At 44.0% G+C, this 12,010-nt stretch overlaps 1 gene segment (V, D, J or C); it reads right to left on the bottom strand.

Moving 5' to 3' along the window:
* Positions 1-8,783: 8,783 nt before the first annotated feature.
* On the bottom strand, positions 8,784-9,245 carry LOC311274073 (Ig kappa chain V region 3547-like). The segment is given in 2 exons: positions 9,200-9,245; positions 8,784-9,091 (listed from the first exon to the last, which is right to left on the bottom strand).
* Between the last annotated feature and the right edge of the window lie 2,765 nt (positions 9,246-12,010).

Here is a 12,010-nt window from a genome sequence, read left to right as displayed (position 1 = left end):
CTTGGATCGAGCCAAGCAACCTGTGTCCCCCTACTTTCTGTCTTCATGCTAAGCTAAGCTCACCAACTGCTAATGGACTGATATAAGAGTGATATCAGTCAGCACACGTCTGAACATTTTGAATGTATAATTTTAAAGTTTTGTAAGAGGGTTTTGTATATTTGGATTCATATGCATGTCCAAACAAGGAGCATGGACCAGGTGGGAGCATGCAGATCCCCGCAAGATCACCTGGGCAGAGCTCTGGAAAGCAGAACCATCTCGCATCAAGTTTCTCGTCCAGTCAGTTTATGACGTCCTCCCAACCCTGGACAACCTGCACACCTGGGGCCTAGTAGACACTCCCGAGTGCAAGCTGTGTCAGAAGAGGGGCACCCTGGAGCACATTCTAAGCAGTTGCTCGAAAGCGCTAGGGGAGGGCCGGTACCGCTGGCGCCACGACCATGTGCTAAGAGCTTTGGCGTACTCCATCTGCACAGCGATCCAGCACATCAAGACCCAGGCAACCCCCAAACAGTCAATCACCTTCATTAGAGCGGGGCAAAAGGCACAACATCACCAGTCTAGCTCTACAGGGGGGCGCCTCTCTCCCGCTCGTGACTGGCAGCTTCAAGTCGGCCTCGGAAGAAGAAGTTCCCAGAGAACATCGCAACCACTGCTCTCCGCCCAGACATGGTACTAACATCAGAGTCCACCAAGCAAGTGGTCATCTTGGTACTGACTGTGCCCTGGGAAGACCGGGTTGAAGAGGCCAACGAGCGGAAGAGGGCCAAGTATGCAGAGCTCAGCACAGAGTGCCGGTACAACGGCTGGAAAACCCACTGCCAGCCAGTCGAGGTTGGGTGCCGAGGCTTCGCTGGCTGCTCACTTCTGCAAACCCTCAAACTCCTGGGAGTGAAAGGACTGCAATCCAAGAGAGGCATCTGGAACATCTTAGAGGCCGGAGAGCGGGCCTCGAGGTGGCTGTGGATCCGTAGGGGGGATCTGTGGAGCAACACGCCACTTGGACACAAGCCGGGGACTGATCACCCCCGGCTGGGTCGCCCGGGCGACGATGTATGAAGATTAAAGACCCGAAACACCCTATGACCCCGGGTCCTTCACTGATGACATGTCCAAGTAGCACCAGAAGGTGTATTCAAACTCTATATCTGATAGACTTTTCCGATATTTTGCTTATTTCATACCTTGAAAATGTAAGGTGAAAATGGACATTGTGGGATGTTAGTTATCATAACAGTGTTAAATTATTATTAAGTGTATAACTCCTGTCAGCTCTGTGTTCAGTGGTCTGTGTCAGAGTCTCTTCCTCTTCAGCAGCTGCAGTCGGTTCCTGCTGTAACAGCTCAGTGTCTCTGCAGTCTGACTGAGGGAGGTTTTTGTACGACGACAAATCACTGTGTGAACACAACAGCACTGTTGATACTATGGAGACTCTGACAGTAATAAACTGCTGCATCTTCAGTCTGAACTCCACTGATGGTCATCGCAGCATTCACCCCGTCTCCTCTGCCAGAGAATCGAGATGAAAACTCACTTGTAGGATTTTTACCCAACCTGATGACCAATTTGGGGGCTTCTCCAAATTTCTGTTGGTACCAGTATACTTGACTATCTCCATCTGACCAAACATAAACCTTTGGGTTTGTCTTGCAGGTGAGAGTGACAGTGGATCCTGGAGCAGATGTCACTACTGCAGGCTGAGTCACAGTCACCTGACCGCTGCATCCTGCACACAAAAACAAATCATTGATTTATCAGCAGAAATAAATGAGAGAAAAGGCAGGTTCTGCTTGATGACTCTTGTGTTCACTGGACCAGTTCTCCTCATCACAGTCTCTTCACCAACCCTCTGCACCTGCAGCAGGCCGTTTTCACTTCAGTCAAACTGAAGGAGGTTTTTGTACGGCTCTGAATCACTGTGTGAACCTTCCACTGCCATGGTAGCCCAGACAGTAGCAATCTCCTAGATCTTCAGCCTGAACCCCACTGATGAATCGAGACGGAGTTCCAGAGAAGAGAGTTGATGAAGAGTATATCAGGAGTTTGGGAGTCTGTCCAGGTTTCTGAAGGTACCAACTGAGGTAGCTACCAATATTTGAACTCCCTGTGGCGCTGATGGTCACAGTCCCTCCAAGACTAACAGACTTGGATTTGTCAGCCTGAGTCAGAAAATTGTTTGCAGAAGACTCTGAAATGTGAAATGACAAATCTTGTGAATAAGAATTAAACAAGTTCAACAAAAATTAAGTGGAAGGAACAAACTGAATTTGCACCAAACGTTTTCAAAATCTCTCACCCTGACTCAGAAAACCCAACATGACAATCAGAGTTATTGGCGACATCATCCTGATGCAGTTTTCAGTGTGAGTGCATGAAAACAGTTCAGACTCTCTGTGACATAAGAACTTAAACTCTGAGGAGCAGTGATGCATTAAAATCATGCAAAGTATATTTAAGAAGGCAAACACACACCTGTTCATGTGAAACAGAGAAAGAGGAGGTGAGGTGGAGTGACAGCTCATCATCTTGAGGATCATTGGACAGTTTAAAGTCCATCTAGAAAATTTAGACTTTGAGCTGTTTTACATTTCTACTCCTCATTTTAAACATCCTGCATTTCACATCTTTATGATCTCACATGACTTTGTCCTCATTAACAGGTCTATATCACCCCCTGCTGGCACACTTCAGCTTAGCTTAGCTTAACACAAAGACTGATAACATGTGGAAACAGCTGGCATGTCCCTATAGGCAAGTAAATCTGACCATCAGCACCTCTAAAGCTGTCGTGGTCCTGACATTTCTGTCTGCTTTCATTGTGTTTTCTGGATGTTTGTGGTCTGTCTGCACTTTGTTTCCCTCCTGTGTTCCTGTGCTCCTCCCCGGCCTGCTTTTCCCTCCACACCTGCCCTGCTTCAGCCTCGTTAGCTCTGCCCTGTTCCCAGTGTTTTCACCAGCCAATCAGCTCCTTTCCTGTTCTCCTGTTTCTTCACCTCATTCACCTCACCTGAGCTTCTACACCTGTCTCTCGACCTGCACCTCATTACATCATCAGTTTATTTTTTTATATAAGTTCAGTTTTCATTTTACTGTTTGAGGAGTTGTCTGCCTGTTCCTGTGTCAGAGTTTCAGTTGTTTTATATTTGGTAATTTCAATGTAAATGTGGATTTTCTAGCACTTGTAGCCAAGCAACCTGTGTCCCCGACTTTCAGCCTTCATGTCAGGCTAAGCTAATTGACTGCTGATGGACTGATTGATATAAGAGTCATATCAGTCAGCACACTTCTGATGTATAATTTTAAAGTTGTGTAACAGGGTTTTGTATATTTGGATTTATGTGTGATACACTTTTCATATGTTTTGCTTATTTTATAATTTGAAAATGTAATGTGAAAATGAACATTGTGAGATGTTAGTTATCATAACAGTGTTAATTTTTCATATGGAATAAAGATGTATAGAAATTATAAAATATAATATATTTATATTAATAAGTATTGTGTGCTTGGTGAGGCTCCTGTCAGCTCTGTGTTCAGTGGTCTGTGTCAGAGTCTCTTCCTCTTCAGCAGCTGCAGTCGGTTCCTGCTGTAACAGCTCAGTGTCTCTGCAGTCTGACTGAGGGAGGTTTTTGTACGACGACAAATCACTGTGTGAACACATAAGCACTGCTGATTACATGGAAACTCTTACAGTAATAAACTGCTGCATCTTCAGTCTGAACTCCACTGATGGTCAAAGTGAAGTCAGAGTTTCTTCCACTGCCACTAAACCGATCTGGTGTTCCTGATTCACGTGTGCTCACAAGTTTTATTAGGAGCTTTGGAGTCTGTCCAGATTTCTGTTGATACCAGTGCAGATCATTACCACCGTTAACAGCTGGATTGGTCTTACAGGTGAGAGTGACAGTGGATCCTGGAGTAAATGTCACTACTGGAGGCTGAGTCACAGTCACCTGACCGCTGCATCCTGCACACAAAAACAAATCATTGATTTATCAGCAGAAATAAATGAGAGAAAAGGCAGCACATCATGTCTGAAATGTTGCTGAGTGAACCAACCTGTAAAACAGCAGCAGGCCAGCGCCCAGATGAGGATGGTGATGAGAGTCATGGTGCTTGTGCTTTCTGCTGTGTTGACTGACAGATCTGAGTCCTGCAGTGTTGAACTCACAGGACTATAAACCTTCTCAGTTCACTGGAGGATCAGCTGACCATGCAAAGCCTCCTCTCTATGGAAATCATTTCTCTGCTCTCGACACACTGAAGGCAACGTGGGACACAAAATCAGGAGAAATACTGCTTGGATTTACACCATCTATGATCTTAATGGAACAGAGGAAAATATTTATATTAGAAGTGCAGTTGAGGATTTAAGGATGAGTTTGTGTCCACTGTGGTTGGTATGATATGTCTGTTTGTCTGCCTTTCATTTACTTTAATAAAACAGTGAATAATGAAGAGTCAGTGTCTTTGTATTTCTTTTATTATAAATTCATTTTGAAAAATACGTTCTTCATCATCCAAGTATGATAACTGATCAAACTATACTTTAGAGTAATTTGTTTCTGCTTTGGACTGTATTATTTCAGACTGTTTTGTGTCGCTATCAGAAATGATCTTTTGACATCACTGGTTAACAAGAATCTAACTTTCACAGCTTATATATGAAGAATTTGAACAAACTGACAACTCAGAGTTTAAAACTGTATATGGAAGAGTGTCTGTGAGTCTGTTTCAGCTTTATTTAGATTCCTTGTGGTTCTGCTTGATGACTCTTGTGTTCACTGGACCAGTTCTCCTCATCACAGTCTCTTCACCAACCCTCTGCACCTGCAGCAGGCCGTTTTTCACTTCAGTCAAACTGAAGGAGGTTTTTGTACGGCTCTGAATCACTGTGTGTACGTCTCCCTGACCATTTTTCCAGCCCATACAGTAGTAATCTCATACATATTCAGCCTGAAAACAACTGATGGTCAGAGTGTAGTGAGAATCAACCTTGGTTGATAACCTTGGTAACCTTGGTTCCGTGAGTGAAGCAACTATCTGTCCGCTTCACTCTCTTTAAGACCACGAGAGGAGACGGTGCAGCCCACAAGCCAAAAAACAAATATGCAACAAAAGAAGTATTCACAAATATCCACTATTACATACAAGCTGATCAAGGCCCAGCCTGAGAGGCTGAGGGACTGCTGAGGTCAGGGGGACACAAGACTGGGAACAGAGTGGCCTCTCAGATCAGCATGTTGCTAACTGACCGAGGGAGTCAACAAATGTTGGAAAAGGGGCATTGACTAATCATCTCCCATGGAATCAGATCCAGCACTCAACCCCCAAAGAAGGGACTTGCTGCTTCATTTAGAAAGCAGAATCTTAACATGTGCTGCACATGTGGTAGAGAGAGAGCCAGATGACTGGAGTCGAAGCAGATGGAGAGTGGGAAATAAACATTGTGGTATTGTTATGATAGCAATGTTACTTTTGTGACAATAAAGGAAAAATAAATACATTAACAATTTGAAATATATATGTATATTTTGTCAATAAGTATTGTGTGCTTGGTGAGGCTCCTGTCAGCTCTGTGTTCAGTGGTCTGTGTCAGAGTCTCTTCCTCTTCAGCAGCTGCAGTCGGTTCCTGCTGTAACAGCTCAGTGTCTCTGCAGTCTGACTGAGGGAGGTTTTTGTACGACGACAAATCACTGTGTGAACACTCCACCACTGTGGTAACTCTGACAGTAATAAACTGCTGCATCTTCAGCCTGAACTCCACTGATGGTCAAAGTGTAGTCAGATTGTGATCCACTCCCACTAAACCGAGCTGGTGTTCCTGATACACGTGTGTTTACAGATCTTATTAAGAGCTTTGGAGTCTGTCCAGATTTCTGTTCATACCAGTGCAGACATTTATTGCTACCACAATTCACATTAACACGTTGGCTGGTTTTACAGGTGAGAGTGACAGTGGATCCTGGAGCAGATGTCACTACTGGCGGCTGAGTCACAGTCACCTGACCGCTGCATCCTGCACACAAAAACAAATCATTGATTTATCAGCAGAAATAAATGAGAGAAAAGGCAGCACATCATGTCTGAAATGTTGCTGAGTGAACCAACCTGTAAAACAGCAGCAGGCCAGCGTCCAGATGAGGATGGTGATGAGAGTCATGGTGGTTGTGCTTTCTGCTGTGTTGACTGACAGATCTGAGTCCTGCAGTGTTGAACTCACAGGACTATAAACCTTCTCAGTTCACTGGAGGATCAGCTGACCATGCAAAGCCTCCTCTCTATGGAAATCATTTCTCTGCTCTCAACACACTGAAGGCAACGTGGGACACAAAATCAGGAGAAATACTGCTTGGATTTACACCATCTATGATCTTAATGGAGCAGAGGAAAATATTTATATTAGAAGTGCAGTTGAGGATTTAAGGATGAGTTTGTGTCCACTGTGGTTGGTATGATATGTCTGTTTGTCTGCCTTTCATTTACTCACAGGGTTTACTGGAGATAAATAACATATTTAATTTCTGTTTAATATGAGTTATCAGTAAATTATGATTATTTTAAAGCATCATGTTAATTTAACCATGTATCAACTGATATAAACTGTGAAGAAATGACTTTGTTTCAAGGAGACTGTGATCGTTTCTCTGTCAGGAGTAGAAAAGTCAAGAAAAATGAAAGAAATGATTCTTATTTATTCAATATTTTCAATCTATAACATTGAACAATCTTTGTAGATTCAACAAATATGAATATTTCTGTGTTAATATGAAAAGCAGAGAGTGTTTTCAGTGGATAGATGCTTGTTCACAGTGCAGGAGGTTTTTGTACGGCCACTTAATGAGTTTGTATCACTGTGGTACACTTTTGGTGGAGGAACCAAACTCATCGTTGACTGTAAGTACCAGAGATTTTTATTTTATACAACATGTAGCAAATATAACTTTTATCAAATATTGAACAAGATTCTGATCAAGTTTAATGTTTGTATGTTATTGGAAATGTTTATTTTTATCTGAAGTGAGGCTGATCTCTCAGTCTGAGACAAAAGTTTGCTGAAATCAAAATGTATTCAGTGTTCAGTATAATTTTAAGGAACATAAAACTGCTCAGATATTTTTTGATATTCTTCTTTATCATTACTTTGAATTGGTTTCTGCTTAAAAATAATCAAAATGAACGTTTCGTGAAGAAAAATTAAAAATGCTCAAAACACAGTATCAATAGTTTATTTTAATTAATTAATTTTTAACATTTAAAAACTTTTTAGATTTAAAATCTGATTCCTGTTGAACACAAACATGATTTTATCGGTAAATGCAGCTTATCTTTGTGTTCACGCTTCATTCACTCTACATGTGGTTAAAAGGAAGTGAAAGAGACAGATGACAAAGGTTTGAACTGTGTTCACATGAGTGTTTCAGCTCTGTCAGCTTCAACAGAAGAAAATCATCACAGGGACGAGTTATTCACTGTCACACATTATGAAACACACATGAAGATGTCGTCGATAATCATCATCAGTGAACCTTTTTAGTTGCATTTCCACTTGAATCATGTGTCTGATGGTCTGATACTGAGTGATTTATGAGAGCAACAGCAGCACAACTTATTCTGTTTGAGCTGATCAAATATAAGAAATGAGCAGTTTGTCATGTGTCTTTATTACCAAGCCTTCACTCTCATGACTTTGTCTTCTCTCCCCCTCTCCTCCCCCCTCTCTCTCCTCCAGTGGGTGTGGTGCGGCCCACCCTGACCGTCCTCCCCCCCTCCAGTAAGGAGCTGCAGCAGGGCAGTGCCACACTGGTGTGTCTGTCCAGCGGGGGCTTCCCCTCCACCTGGAGGCTGGGCTGGAAGGTGGGGGGCAGCAGCAGCTCCTCAGGGGTGTCACACAGCTCGGAGGTCCTGGGGAGTGACGGCCACTACGGCTGGAGCAGCACCCTGAGCCTCTCTGCAGACCAGTGGAGGAAGGCGGGCTCAGTGAGCTGTGAGGCCAGTCTGAATGGACAGAGCCCTGTCGCTCAAAGCCTGGAGCCTGAGCGCTGCTCAGAGTAGAGCTTCAGCAACACTTCCTGTCTGGAGATGATGCTGCTGCTTTGATAGAGATCTTGATGAAGCTACAGATCTCCTCTGTTCACATGTTTCTGCAGGTTTCACAGCTCTCTGCTCAGTGTTTCAGTCTGCATGTTGCTGTCTAATACTGATCTTCTGCATATTCTTCTTCATCTTCTTTACTTTCAAACTGAATATGATCAGTTTCACTCCAAGAGAAACTTCATCTATGAACTATCATTTAATAAAACAGTGAATAATGAAGAGTCAGCGTCTTTGTATTTTTTAAAATTATATATTCATCATGAAAATACCTTCTTGATCATCTCAGTATGATAACTGACATTATTGCATAAAATAAAAAGTGTATTAAATATAAAAGACAAAATGTGTTCCTACATGGACTGTTGTTATTTCAGACTGTTTTATGTCGCTATCTAAAATGATTTTGTGACATCACTGGTTATAGTCCAACAAGAATTTAACTTTCACAGCTTATTTATGAAGAAACTGAATGAACTGACAGGAACTCAGAGTTTAAAACTGTATATGGAAGAGTGTCTGTGAGTCTGTTTCAGCTTTATTTAGCTTCATTGTGGTTCTGCTTGATGACTCTTGTGTTCACTGGACCAGTTCTCCTCATCACAGTCTCTTCACCAACCCTCTGCACCTGCAGCAGGCCGTTTTCACTTCAGTCAAACTGTAGGAGGTTTTGGTACAGCTCTGAATCACTGTGTGAACGCTCCACCATGGTTGCCCAGACAGTAGTAATCTCCTACATCTTCAGCCTGAACCCCACTGATGGTCAGAGTGTATTGAGAACCAGATCTACTGCCACTGAATCGAGACGGAGTTCCAGAGAAGCGATTTGATGAAGTGTATATCAGGAGTTTGAGAGCCTGTCCAGGTTTCTGAAGGTACCAATCGAGAGTGCTACCAATATTTGAACTCCCTGTGGCGCTGATGGTCACAGTCCCTCCAAGACTAACAGACTTGGATTTGTCAGCCTGAGTCAGAAAATTGTTGGCAGAAGACTCTGAAATGAGAAATGACAAATCTTGTGAATAAAAATTAAACAAGTTAAACAAAAATTAAGTGGAAGGAACAAACTGAATTTGCACCAAATTTTTTCAAAATCTCTCACCCTGACTCAGAAAACCCAACATGACAATCAGAGTTACTGGCGACATCATCCTGATGCAGTTTTCAGTGTGAGTGCATGAAAACAGTTCAGACTCTCTGTGACATAAGAACTTAAACTCTGAGGAGCAGTGATGCATTAAAATCATGCAAAATATATTTAAGAAGGCAAACACACACCTGTTCATGTGAAACAGAGAAAGAGGAGGTGAGGTGGAGTGACAGCTCATCATCTTGAGGATCATTGGACAGTTTAAAGTCCATCTAGAAAATTTAGACTTTGAGCTGTTTTACATTTCTACTCCTCATTTTAAACATCCTGCATTTCACATCTTTATGATCTCACGTGACTTTGTCCTCATTAACAGGTCTATATCACCCCCTGCTGGCACATTTCAGCTTAACTTAGCTTAACACAAAGACTGATAACATGTGAAAACAGCTGGCATGTCCCTATAGGCAAGTAAATCTGACCATCAGCACCTCTAAAGCTGTCGTGGTCCTGACATTTCTGTCTGGTTTCATTGTGTTTTCTGGATGTTTGTGGTCTGTCTGCACTTTGTTTCCCTCCTGTGTTCCTGTGCTCCTCCCCGGCCTGCTTTTCCCTCCACACCTGCCCTGCTTCAGCCTCGTTAGCTCTGCCCTGTTCCAGTGTTTTCACCAGCCAATCAGCTCCTTTCCTATCCTCCTGTTTCTTCACCTCATTCTCCTCACCTGAGCTTCTCCACCTATCTCTCCACCTGCACCTCATTACATCTTCAGTTTTTTTTTCCATTTGCGTCCAGTTTTCAGTTTCATGTTTGAGGAGTTGTCCGCCTGTTCTTGTGTCAGGGTTTTAGTTTTTTTATATTTGGTAATTTCAATGTAAATGTGGATTTTCTAGCACTTGGATCGAGCCAAGCAACCTGTGTCCCCCTACTTTCTGTCTTCATGCTAAGCTAAGCTCACCAACTGCTAATGGACTGATATAAGAGTGATATCAGTCAGCACACTTCTGAAAATTTTGAATGTATAATTTTAAAGTTTTGTAAGAGGGTTTTGTATATTTGGATTCATATGCATGTCCAAACAAGGAGCATGGACCAGGTGGGAGCATGCAGATCCCCGCAAGATCACCTGGGCAGAGCTCTGGAAAGCAGAACCATCTCGCATCAAGTTTCTCGTCCAGTCAGTTTATGACGTCCTCCCAAGCCCGGACAACCTGCACACCTGGGGCCTAGTAGACACTCCCGAGTGCAAGCTGTGTCAGAAGAGGGGCACCCTGGAGCACATTCTAAGCAGTTGCTCGAAAGCGCTAGGGGAGGGCCGGTACCGCTGGCGCCACGACCATGTGCTAAGAGCTTTGGCGTACTCCATCTGCACAGCGATCCAGCACAGCAAGACCCAGGCAACCCACAAACAGTCAATCACCTTCATTAGAGCGGGGCAAAAGGCACAACATCACCAGTCTAGCTCTACAGGGGGGCGCCTCTCTCCCGCTCGTGACTGGCAGCTTCAAGTCGGCCTCGGAAGAAGAAGTTCCCAGAGAACATCGCAACCACTGCTCTCCGCCCAGACATGGTACTAACATCAGAGTCCACCAAGCAAGTGGTCATCTTGGAACTGACTGTGCCCTGGGAAGACCGGGTTGAAGAGGCCAACGAGCGGAAGAGGGCCAAGTACGCAGAGCTTTACAAACCCACTGCCAGCCAGTCGAGGTTGGGTGCCGAGGCTTCGCTGGCTGCTCACTTCTGCAAACCCTCAAACTCCTGGGAGTGAAAGGACTGCAATCCAAGAGAGCCATCAGGAACATCTGAGAGGCCGCAGAGCGGGCCTCGAGGTGGCTGTGGATCCGTAGGGGGGATCTGTGGAGCAACACGCCACTTGGACACAAGCCGGGGACTGATCACCCCCGGCTGGGTCGCCCAGGCGAGGTTGTATGAAGATTAAAGACCCGAAACACCCTATGACCCCGGGTCCTTCACTGATGACGTGTCCAAGTAGCACCAGAAGGTGTATTCAAACTCTATATCTGATAGACTTTTCCGATATTTTGCTTATTTCATACCTTGAAAATGTAAGGTGAAAATGGACATTGTGGGATGTTTGTTATCATAACAGTGTTAAATTATTATTAAGTGTATAACTCCTGTCAGCTCTGTGTTCAGTGGTCTGTGTCAGAGTCTCTTCCTCTTCAGCAGCTGCAGTCGGTTCCTGCTGTAACAGCTCAGTGTCTCTGCAGTCTGACTGAGGGAGGTTTTTGTGCGACGACAAATCACTGTGTGAACACCCAAGCACTGTTGATTTGATGGGCACTCTGACAGTAATAAACTGCTGCATCTTCAGTCTGAACTCCACTGATGGTCATCGCAGCATTCACCCCGTCTCCTCTGCCAGAGAATCGAGATGAAAACTCACTTGTAGGATTTTTACCCAAGTTGATGACCAATTTGGGGGCTTCTCCAGATTTCTGCTGGTACCAGTGTACTCTACTATCTCCATCTGACCAAACATAAACCTTTGGGTTTGTCTTGCAGGTGAGAGTGACAGTGGATCCTGGAGTAAATGTCACTACTGGAGGCTGAGTCACAGTCACCTGACCGCTGCATCCTGCACACAAAAACAAATCATTGATTTATCAGCAGAAATAAATGAGAGAAAAGGCAGCACATCATGTCTGAAATGTTGCTGAGTGAACCAACCTGTAAAACAGCAGCAGGCCAGCGTCCAGATGAGGATGGTGATGAGAGTCATGGTGGTTGTGCTTTCTGCTGTGTTGACTGACAGATCTGAGTCCTGCAGTGTTGAACTCACAGGACTATAAACCTTCTCAGTT

This window comes from Pagrus pagrus, assembly GCF_965226575.1.
Source record: "Pagrus pagrus genome assembly, chromosome: 18".
In the NCBI taxonomy this organism is placed as follows: domain Eukaryota; kingdom Metazoa; phylum Chordata; class Actinopteri; order Spariformes; family Sparidae; genus Pagrus; species Pagrus pagrus.
This window is presented reverse-complemented; position numbering and strand designations above follow the sequence as displayed.